Source organism: Juglans microcarpa x Juglans regia, chromosome 5D (assembly GCF_004785595.1).
Source record: "Juglans microcarpa x Juglans regia isolate MS1-56 chromosome 5D, Jm3101_v1.0, whole genome shotgun sequence".
Classification (NCBI taxonomy): Eukaryota; Viridiplantae; Streptophyta; class Magnoliopsida; order Fagales; family Juglandaceae; genus Juglans; species Juglans microcarpa x Juglans regia.
The window spans coordinates 28,054,626-28,065,734 of NC_054602.1; the positions used below are offsets into that span (position 1 = coordinate 28,054,626).

Here is an 11,109-nt window from a genome sequence, read left to right on the forward strand (position 1 = left end):
ACACCGGATTGGATGAAAGATATGTAGCACCAATATTGTCACACCACAACTTTGGACAATTGGGAAGAGAAATATGTAAGTCATGTAGAACCGATTGAATCCATTGAAGTTCCGCGGCGGTGTTGGAAAGAGATTTATACTCGGATTTGGTGCTACTTCTTGCAACGGATTGCTGTTGTTTACAACTCCATGAAATTAAATTCTTGCCATGAAAAATACATTACGCACCAACACTTCTACGATCATCGCTATCCCTTGCCCAATTGGCATTACTAAAGCCATGAAGAGCTTGATCAATGTTTCTGGAAAAGTGAAGGCCGAATGACAAAGTTCCCTTAAGATACCGAAGGATCCTCTTTACCGCCTGCCAGTGGGGTTCTTTTGGTTGATGCATGAACTTGCTTACACGATGAACATTGTAAGCAATATCGGGACATGTAAAACCAAGGTAATGCATGGCTTGTAAGGGGTTGGGAGATTCTTGAAATGGGAACACCCAAAGGGTCGAGGGGAGAGTGAGACTCTAGGCTATTCTTGAGAGCAGAGGAGAATCCTACCTTTTATCTAACCTATGCGCTATCATTTGGTTATTTTCAATCTTGAACTCATGACCTATGGGCCTTGTAATGTCGTTATTTTTTAGTTGTTTGTTTTTTGCATGGGATAAAATTTAGTAATCTATATAGAGAGCATCTACTTCCGTGTAAAAATTGGTCAAAATATACTATTTCTAACCATTAGAAAATGTTGCTTTCAATTCCTTTATGAAGGTAATTTCTCTACTGTAAATGTCTTATATGTTGCGTACATGGTGTATGTTACAGGCATTAAAGCTCTGAACAAGACCCACTTTTCAACCTCCCATCTATCTGGAGGCAGAGAAACTATTGCCTTTGTCACTGTTTTTGCCATTTATAATCCTCCCCTGAACAGTCTTGCTGATGATAGATCATCAAACTTGATTACTGTTGGGAATGCTTCATATATTAAGGTGGAGAGGTCTATGTCCACGTTGAACATCTTCATTAACTTCATTCAGGTAATTTCTGGTAAAACCTTAGCTATTTGTTTGATATGCACATATTGTAGACACTACCAAGAAACTTTACAAAATTTTCGTTCAAGCCTTGGTATTTAAATTTGTTTTTAATTCTTCTAACTATGTGTTGTATCTTCAGGTGACAATGCCCCAAAGCAACATTGTTATTCTTACCAACCTAGCATCTGACCTTCGCATGCGCAGAAATAGGGTCACCGTTCATCCAATTCAAGGTGAATATGTGCGAGACAAGTTGATGCTTCAAAGAATCAGGTCTTACATTGTAAGAACACATTGCATTTACAAGAGGTTGAAGAATTCTGCTGTTGGTCAATGGCTATGCTTCTTGAGCAATGTTCCAATATAGTTTAAAAAAATCCTGAACTTTCAACGTTTATTACCCTGTGATTGAGTGATCTATATGCTCTATGTCTCTACATCCATATTTATCGTCATTTTGTGACACCAATGAGTTTTTGCTTTCTGTCCCAATTTTATTGTAAGTTTCGTAAATTTTTCCCTCTCATTTCCACAAGGGTAGGGAGTGCTTGAGACCCAATTAAGGAAGTCCGTGTTTATATGAAACAATGCCAAATTAAAAGAGATTAATGTTTACTGTACCCAAGGTTTTAGTTATACATTCTTTTTATTCAGGCTTTTGTAGAAACAAGGCTTGAGGAGCTTTCTCATACGGAGCATGTCACTCATTACATCTTCACCGACTCAGATATAGTAGTGGTTGATGATCTAGGACAGATATTTCAGGATTATTCAAGTTTTCATCTGGCTCTCACCTTCCGGAACAACGAAGCACAACCTTTAAATTCAGGATTCATAGCAGTGAGGGGTACCGCTGATGGGATTGTGAGGTACACTAAGGAATTTTCTTTGCTTTCTTTCTTTTTTTTCCTTGTATGATGAATTTGACTGCAACTAAACAGCGAAAAATGTATAGATAGGAAGCTGAAATCTGGACCTTGATAAACAGCATGAGTCAGTTGCATAAATGATCATATCAATTAATCTGGGAAATTCTGGGGTAGGAAGGGTTCAAACAAATTTTTCTGTCAAGTGAACGAATTTCTACCTAAGATTTGGAGAGGATTTGGAGAGGATTAATGACACATCTGTTTATTATTGTGCAGCTAGTGCTCTTCATACGAGAGGACTACCTTTTGCATTTCGTGTATAGCAGCTGCAACATTACTTTGGAGATCATAGCCAGTACCACCTTCATCGTTACCATTGATGGAAATTGTTATTATTTTTTCATTTAATTGGTTTTTACCCTTCAGTGAACAACTGATTTCCTCTTTTGTTTTATTTCTCTTCATTCTTCTTCTATCGTTCTCCTTAGCTTTCTTGGAAACAGAAGGAGAAAATAAGATGTGAGGTTGGATGCAGGGCAAAGCTTTTTGTACAGGAAGTACTAGAGTTTTCAGTTCAAAGTACATGAGTGCCTCTCGAATGCTCGGAGATCAGTTAGCACTTGCATGGCTTGTAAAGTCTGACCTGATAGGAACCAAGGTGGGCCTACTCTTAAAGATCCTTTGCAAGTTCCAGATGGGCCAATTACAAGATCAAGGGCCAAGAAGATCAAGGAAGCAATGCAAGGATTGGTGCAATCTACTTAGGATGAAGCCAGCAAGAGCTCAACACTGAAGATGGGTTTGAAAGAAGAAGAACCAGCTTTGATCCACTTTATTCAAGCTGTGGAAGACATGACTTAGAGATACGGCCTATTGTTATTGGAGGCTTCTAATTTGGTTAAATGATTTATTTTATTAGTTTAGAATAAGTGGGCTTGAAGATGCTTGGCTCACATGTCTTATTTCTTATTAACTATGTTTTTGGGAAGGCCTTGTATTTTGGCCAAGGGCTTATTTAGAAAGTTACATTTTAGGAACTAGGGTTTCATCAATTTATTGTAGGGGTTACTGTAGCCGCGGGTACTGTAGCCGGTACTGTTCATCAAGGGTAATTTTGGGTAAAAGGGACTTTATTTTGGCTAGGGTTTTGATTAGGTTTGGGTTTAAAAACTCTTTATAGCCTCATTTGAGAGATCAGACAATATTGAATTTTATTTGTGAGTTGAGTTTTCTCCTCTTGTTCTTGATTGAACTCTTGAACTTATCAAAGGTAAATCACAACCTTTGTGGCATTCCTCCTTTGTAATCTGGGTTCTTGAGACGGGTTTTTCAACGGGTCTAGATTTTAATATAATTTAGGTTCTTGAAACGGGTTCTCATCGGGTCTAGATTCTCCATCCTTGACTTGATTTTTGGCTTTCTTAGGAGTTTTTAAATTGATTGTGGGTTCAAGGGAATTCATTCCCACGGGTCCATATCATTTGGTATCAGAGCCAGGTTTCCAATCAGGTCTTATTCTATCTTTTATTTCTTGCATATTTAATTCTATGGCTTCATTGTTCTAGGATTGATTACAAAAAAAAAAAAAAAAAAAATAGTGGTGGTTAGCAGATTTCTTCACTATTGTTAGGGTTGCTGAAATTCATTGTTCTAGGGTTTGTGTTGGCTAAAATCTCTTGTTCTAGGGGCTGCCGTATATCACTTGCTCAAGGGTTTTTGAGTTATTGTTAGGGTTTTCTCAACTGCTTATTCTTGATTGTGATCAAATCAGTTGGTGAAAGGAAAAGAAAAGAAAAGAAAAGAAAGGAAAAAAAAAAAAATTCCGAGATTTTTTTTCTTGGGCCTTATTATCAAAGAGGGTGATTCTAGTTGGTATCTTGTCTTATTGTTAACTATTTCATTCGTATAATTTCCTTGATTCACGTGCTATTTTTTTTTCATTCCTTTCATGTTTCTCTTGTTCTTGTTTCTTGGACCTAATTACTAGTTGTGATAAAACAAGGTTGCTTTGTCTTGATTGAGTCAATTAGTTCTTAAAGAACTGGAGTGGGAAAACTCTTGAGGTAAAAGGAAAGAGAGTGTGAGACTATTATCGAAAAAAGCCAATTAAGAGTGAAACACGAGTGGAGTGTCATTATTCGAGTGTAAACACGTGAGGGAGTGTGTGAGGTTTACTTTCTTTTTTTTGCCACTAACATTTTTTTGTGTAGCGCCTGATAATGTCTCATCGGAGTAGCGCATCACCAAGGGGGAGAGCAGATGACTCATCCTTTGTGTTGCAAGCCATGCAACAACAGTTTGAGCGGTTAAACTTGGTGTTGGGTAAAGTGAGGGATAGGATGGATCATCAAGAAGCAGCGATTAGAAATCTACAAGGTGGGAGGGACAGGAGGCGACGTGAGCATAGAGTTGAAAATCAGTATGAGAATGAAGGAGATGGTGAGGATGAGGAAGACTTAGCATCTGACGTTGGGTCGGGTAGAAATAGAAGAGTTAGGCATGAAAGAGGATTTGAGGGGAATCTAAGGGGTCGAGATGGTGTAGATAGAGACCTTGGTAGTATCAAAATGAAAATACCACATTTCCAAGGTAGAACTGACCCTGAGGTTTATCTAGAGTGGAAGAAAAAAATAGAGTTGGTGTTTGATTGCCATAATTACTCTGAGGAGAAGAAAGTGAAGTTGGCGGTAATTGAATTCACTGATTATGCTATTATTTGGTGGGATCAATTAGTGACCAATAGGAGGAGGAATTATGAGAGGCCTATAGAGACATGGGGAGAGTTGAAAGCTCTCATGAGGCGGAGATTTTTTCCTAGCCATTACTATAGAGACCTTTACCAGAAATTACAAAATCTTACACAGGGGTCTAGGAGTGTGGAGGATTACCATAAGGAGATGGAGGTGGTGATGGTTCGGGCTAATGTAGAGGAGGACCGAGAGGCCACCATGGCTAGATTTTTGAGTGGGTTAAATAGGGACATAGCCAATGTAATTGAATTGCAGCATTATGTGGAGATAGAGGACATGGTGCACATGGCTATGAAGGTGGAGAGACAGTTAAAGAGAAAAGGGACAGCAAGGTACACTTCGGTTTCTAGCACTACTTGGAAATCAAAATGGGATAGGAATGATTCAGCTGAAGCAAAGAGAAAGACCGAACCACCTAAGGGAAAAGATGAGGGAACTAGCAACAAACCCAAGGAGTTTGAGGATGTATTCCCGGAGGAAATGCCAAATGAGTTGCCACCCATTAGAGGCATTGAGCACCAGATTGATTTTGTGCCCGGGGCTGCTATTCCAAACCGACCAGCCTATAGGAGTAATCCAGAGGAGACAAAGGAGCTTCAGAGGCAAGTTGAAGATTTGATGAGCAAGGGGTACGTGAGGGAGAGCATGAGCCCTTGTGCACTACCAGTGCTACTAGTGCCAAAGAAGGATGGGACGTGGAGGATGTGCATTGATTGCAGGGCGGTCAACAATATCACGGTAAAGTATCGCCATCTCATTCCTAGATTGGATGATATGCTTGATGAATTGCATGGCTCATGTATTTTCAGTAAAATTGATCTTAAAAGTGGGTACCATCAAATTAGAATGAAAGAGGGTGATGAATGGAAAACTGCTTTTAAGACTAAGTATGAGCTTTATGAATGGTTGGTTATGCCATTTGGACTTACAAATGCGCCCAGTACTTTCATGAGATTAATGAAGCATGTCCTACGTGCATTCATAGGCAAGTTTGTGGTTGTGTACTTTGATGATATCTTAGTGTACAGCAAGAACTTAAATGAACATATTGAGCATTTAAGATATGTGTTTGATGTGTTGAGATGTGAAAAGTTGTATGCTAATTTCAAGAAATGTGCCTTTTGCATGGAAAAAGTTATTTTTCCTGGTTATGTTGTTAGTACAAAGGGTATTGAGGTGGATGAAGAGAAAGTCAAGGCTATCAAGGAGTGGCCAACGCCAAAAAGCATCACTGAGGTAAGAAGCTTTCATGGCTTAGCAAGCTTTTATCGGCGTTTTGTTAAAGACTTCAGCACCATTACTGCACCACTCACTGAGGTAATTAAAAAGAATGTTGGGTTTCATTGGGGGGCTAATCAAGAGAATGCTTTTGCCACTATTAAAGAGAGGTTGTGCTCTGCACCTGTGTTAGCATTACCTGATTTTAACAAAGCTTTTGATGAATGTGATGCTTCAGGAATAGGGATTGGAGCCGTTTTGATGCAGGATAGGCGTCCCATAGCCTTCTTCAGTGAAAAGTTAAGTGGGGCATCCCTGAAGTACCCTACTTATGACAAAGAGCTTTACGCTCTTGTTCGTGCATTAGAGACTTGGCAGCACTACCTATGGCCAAGGGAATTTGTGATCCATACCGATCATGAATCATTGAATCATCTCAAGGGTCAAGGTAAGTTGAATAAAAGGCATGCTAGATGGATGGAATACATTAAGACCTTTCCCTATGTCATCCGTTACAAGCAAGGTAAGGAGAACATTGTTGCTGATGCTCTATCCCGGAGGTATGTACTTCTTACTTCTATGAGTGCTAAAATGCTTGGGTTTGAATATGTGAAAGACATGTATGCCGATGACGTTGATTTTTCTAATGTGTATGTGGCATGTGATAAGGCGGCATTTGGTAAGTTTTACAAGCATGATGGTTATTTGTTTAAAGAAATCAAACTTTGTATGCCAAATTGTTCTATGCGTGAGTTATTGGTGCGTGAGGCACATGGTGGGGGATTAATGAGACACTTTGGTGTCAAGAAAACTTTAGACATTTTGCATGAACATTTCTTTTGGCCTAAGATGAAGAGAGATGTTAACTGTATTTGTGGAAGGTGCATTACATGTAAAAAGGCCAAATCTAAGGTTTTGCCACATGGGTTGTATACACCCTTACCCATTCCTAGTGAGCCATGGGTAGATATATCTATGGACTTTGTTTTGGGACTGCCTAGGACCAAAAGGGGTAGAGATTCTATTTTTGTGGTTGTGGATAGATTCAGTAAGATGGCACATTTCATTCCATGCCATAAAACAGATGATGCAACAAACATAGCTGACTTGTTTTTCCGGGAGATAGTGCGACTCCATGGTGTACCTAGGAGTATTGTTTCTGATAGGGATGTTAAATTCCTTAGCTACTTTTGGAAGGTGTTGTGGGGGAAATTGGGTACTAAGCTCTTATTTTCCACTACTTGTCATCCGCAAACTGATGGTCAGACTGAAGTAGTTAATAGGACTTTAACTCAGCTTTTACGCACTGTTGTTCATAAGAATTTAAAAACTTGGGAGGATTGTTTGCCATTTATAGAGTTTGCATATAATAGGACGATGCATACTACTACTTCATACTCTCCTTTTGAAATTGTTTATGGATTTAATCCACTTACTCCTTTGGATTTGATGCCTTTACCTGTTGATGACAGGAGTAGTTTGGATGGACAAAAGAAGGCGGAGTTGGTGAAGTCACTTCATGAGAGGGTATAGCTTCAAATTGTCCAAAAGAATGAAATGGTTGCTTCCCAAGCCAATAAAGGACGAAGACGTGTCATCTTTGAACCAGGAGATTGGGTTTGGGTTCACATGCTCAAAGAAAGATTCCCAGCCCATAGAAGGACTAAGTTGCATCCTCAAGGAGATGGACCTTTCCAAATTCTTGAGAAAATTAATGACAATGCATATAAAGTGGATCTTCCAGGTGAGTATAAAGTTTCTGCAACTTTCAATGTTTCTGATCTTTCTCCTTTTGATGTAGGTGAAGATTCGAGGTCGAATCCTTTTGAAGAGAGGGGGAATGATAGGAACCAAGGTGGGCCTACTCTTAAAGATCTTTTGCAAGTTCCAGATGGGCCAATTACAAGATCAAGGGCCAAGAAGATCAAGAAAGTAATGCAAGGATTGGTGCAATCCACTTGGGATGAAGCCAGCAAGAGCTCAACACTAAAGATGGGTCTGAAAGAAGAAGAACCAGCTTTAATCCACTTTATTCAAGCTGTGGAAGACATGACTTAGAGATACGGCCTATTGTTATTGGAGGCTTCTAATTTGGTTAAATGATTTATTTTATTAGTTTAGAATAAGTGGGCTTGAAGATGCTTGGCTCACATGTCTTATTTCTTATTAACTATGTTTTTGGGAAGGCCTTGTATTTTGGCCAAGGGCTTATTTAGAAAGTTACATTTTAGGAACTAGGGTTTCATCAATTTATTGTAGGGGTTACTGTAGCCGCGGGTACTGTAGCCGGTACTGTTCATCAAGGGTAATTTTGGGTAAAAGGGACTTTATTTTGGCTAGGGTTTTGATTAGGTTTGGGTTTAAAAACTCTTTATAGCCTCATTTGAGAGATCAGACAATATTGAATTTTATTTGTGAGTTGAGTTTTCTCCTCTTGTTCTTGATTGAACTCTTGAACTTATCAAAGGTAAATCACAACCTTTGTGGCATTCCTCCTTTGTAATCTGGGTTCTTGAGACGGGTTTTTCAACGGGTCTAGATTTTAATATAATCTAGGTTCTTGAAACGGGTTCTCATCGGGTCTAGATTCTCCATCCTTGACTTGATTTTTGGCTTTCTTGGGAGTTTTCAAATTGATTGTGGGTTCAAGGGAATTCATTCCCACGGGTCCATATCATGACCCTTCCTTTGACACAAGAAAATTTACCAAACAACAAGTTTTTCTAGAGAAAATTGGTGGTGTGTCTCAGTACTATTTTTACCATGTGCTATATACAATTGGACGCCACCAGAAGGTGCAGGTCAATTTCACGGCATGCCCTTGGATGTTAAGGTATATATTGTAATATAACTACCTTTGACCAAGATCACCAGCAAAATATTCATAGTTCTTAGGTTTCAGTTCCGTAACAAGAGAAGTTAAACATGATTTTATCATCTTATATCTGTCTTTTATGTCCTGGATTTAGGTTGTTCATTTTAAAGGATCAAGGAAACGCCTAATGTTCGAGTCTTGGAACTTCTTCCTTTCGTCCGCTAACTTATCAGATATGTTATGCCTCATCTTAAGTAGTGGGAGAACAAAGTATGATTTTTGAGTTAGTTTATATGATTTTTATTAGTGGAATAACCAATTTCACTCGAGTAAGAAACTGGGCTGGTGCTAGCTCTGCCATCTAGCCTTCGTCATCCATTCCTTGGCATAGATTCAGTTTTTTAGGCGGCATATGGAACTTTAAAGATATCGGAGTTCCACTATGGTTTTTGATTCGTTGGAAACAACATAGGAACCTATGCTTCTCTTCGCTTCTTCTCTTGTAATAACCTTTTTAAGTGTCTTTTCTCTAGTTTTTTTAGAGGGAGAGTGGGGTGGTGAAGGAATGTGAAGATACTATTGATTTTAGGAACACGACCTTTCTTAAATGTTATAATGTGTTCTTTATCGTAGCAGTGCCATCTGGTGCATGATTTAACTTTATTTTTTTCTTTTTGCTTAAGTTGTAGGAACTCGTTGAGTGGTATGGGTAAGGGTCTTGGTCTTCTTGACCTTCGAGTGCAAACAATTTTAGGCACCATTCATCATTTTGAGAAACTGATCATTTATCTAATTCATGTGATGTTGTAATGAACCCGGTTGTGGTTGCTATTTGTATCAAGGGAAAAACGGTGGAAATGGTGGTAGACTTGAAAGTAGACTGCTGCGTTGGAAATGCAGAATGCATGCAAGGTGCTTGACAAAAGGTGACAATAGAATAGAGAAGATGAACAGAAGAGATGGAGATGAAAGCGATGTCACGCTGGGCTAGTTCGAGGCAGCCCTTCCTCCAAATAGTTTCCAAATACAAGATAATTCCAGATTCCTCCCTTCTATCCCTTTATATGAAATTAGAAGCAAAATAACAAACTCTCTAACAGACTCCACTACTTCTATACAGCCAGACTACTTGACACGTGGGTAAGGCTGCTCCTCTCTGCATACTACAATTGTTAAACGCACACTTCACTAACATTAATACCAAACGACACCGTGCAGATCTCCAGGAATGACGTCGTCTCAATTGGGTTCATAATAATTCCCTCCTCTTAAAAAAAAGCCTTGTCCTCAAGATTTGTTCTCTCTCTCCACTTTCAACAGTAAACTTTGTGTGGTGTTCTTGACATATTATTGCAACAACTTTTATTTCGGCCATGACTTGCAAATACAACACCCACTACCTTCTCTATTGTCCAGATTGCACTAACAAGCTCCCATAAGAACAAGAGCAATAGGAAGGAATAGGATTGCTTCCCAATGTTGCTAAGAGCAATATTTGCTAATCCCACTTTTATTGTAGCAGACCCATTGAAGGGAGAGAAAACTCACATTGCAATGTCAGTAAAAGTAGCACCAAAAGCAGTCTTCACGTGAACATAAAGTTTTGCACTTTCCAAGTTTCCATGTTTGACCCTCTCTCTCCGATCATCACAAGGCAAGTCCATCCAAAACTCCCCATTATTCACTTCCTCACCTGGTAAATTTGAGCCATTATCATCCATAGCCTCACCATCCGAAATCCCGTTTCTAAACAACAGTGCTCCATTTTTGAAAAACCTGAAACAGAAGATGACAAGAAGATTTCTTCTGGATGAAAAAAAAAATGCGGTGAGTCCATAGTGGGGAATTGGCGCCTGAATCTGCTCAGGTGTTCCCGTAGTTGGAAGTTCTGCAGGAAGCGCAGCAGCAGTGCTGGTAAAGGCATTTAGAACCAGAAATGCTAGTATGGGAGAAAAATCAAGAGTTCCTCCAAGTGGTGGGATAATTCCACGGAATATGTTCAAGTAAGGTTCACATAAAGTGCTGAGGGGACTAATAATGGCAGGAGGAGTGTTTGGAAATCAAGTCAAAACAAGCCTGACAATCAAAGGCATGTTATAAATGTTCAAGAAATTTAGGATATCATTAGCCACCACAATTTTGGCCACTGAATCTTCAGGTAAAACGGCAGCAAAATTGTGATTGTACAGAGAATTCACATTCTTGTAGTTCCTGCATAAAAATGTACCTACAAGAACTCTTCTCCCCCTCAAAAGAACCTTGTCCTCAAGGTTAATAGCAATGGCGCAACTGTCACCCACACTCCAAGATAAGAATATTGAAAGGTATAGAAGTACAAGAGTATAATTTTGAACATACTGCAGCGTGCATAGATCGTATATTTCATATTCATTCAGATTGGCACCAAATCCTTCCAGT

At 39.2% G+C, this 11,109-nt stretch overlaps 1 pseudogene; it reads left to right on the top strand.

The window, feature by feature from the left end:
• Positions 1-484: 484 nt before the first annotated feature.
• Positions 485-9,369, top strand: LOC121264330 (annotated as a pseudogene).
• The last annotated feature ends 1,740 nt before the right edge of the window (positions 9,370-11,109 follow it).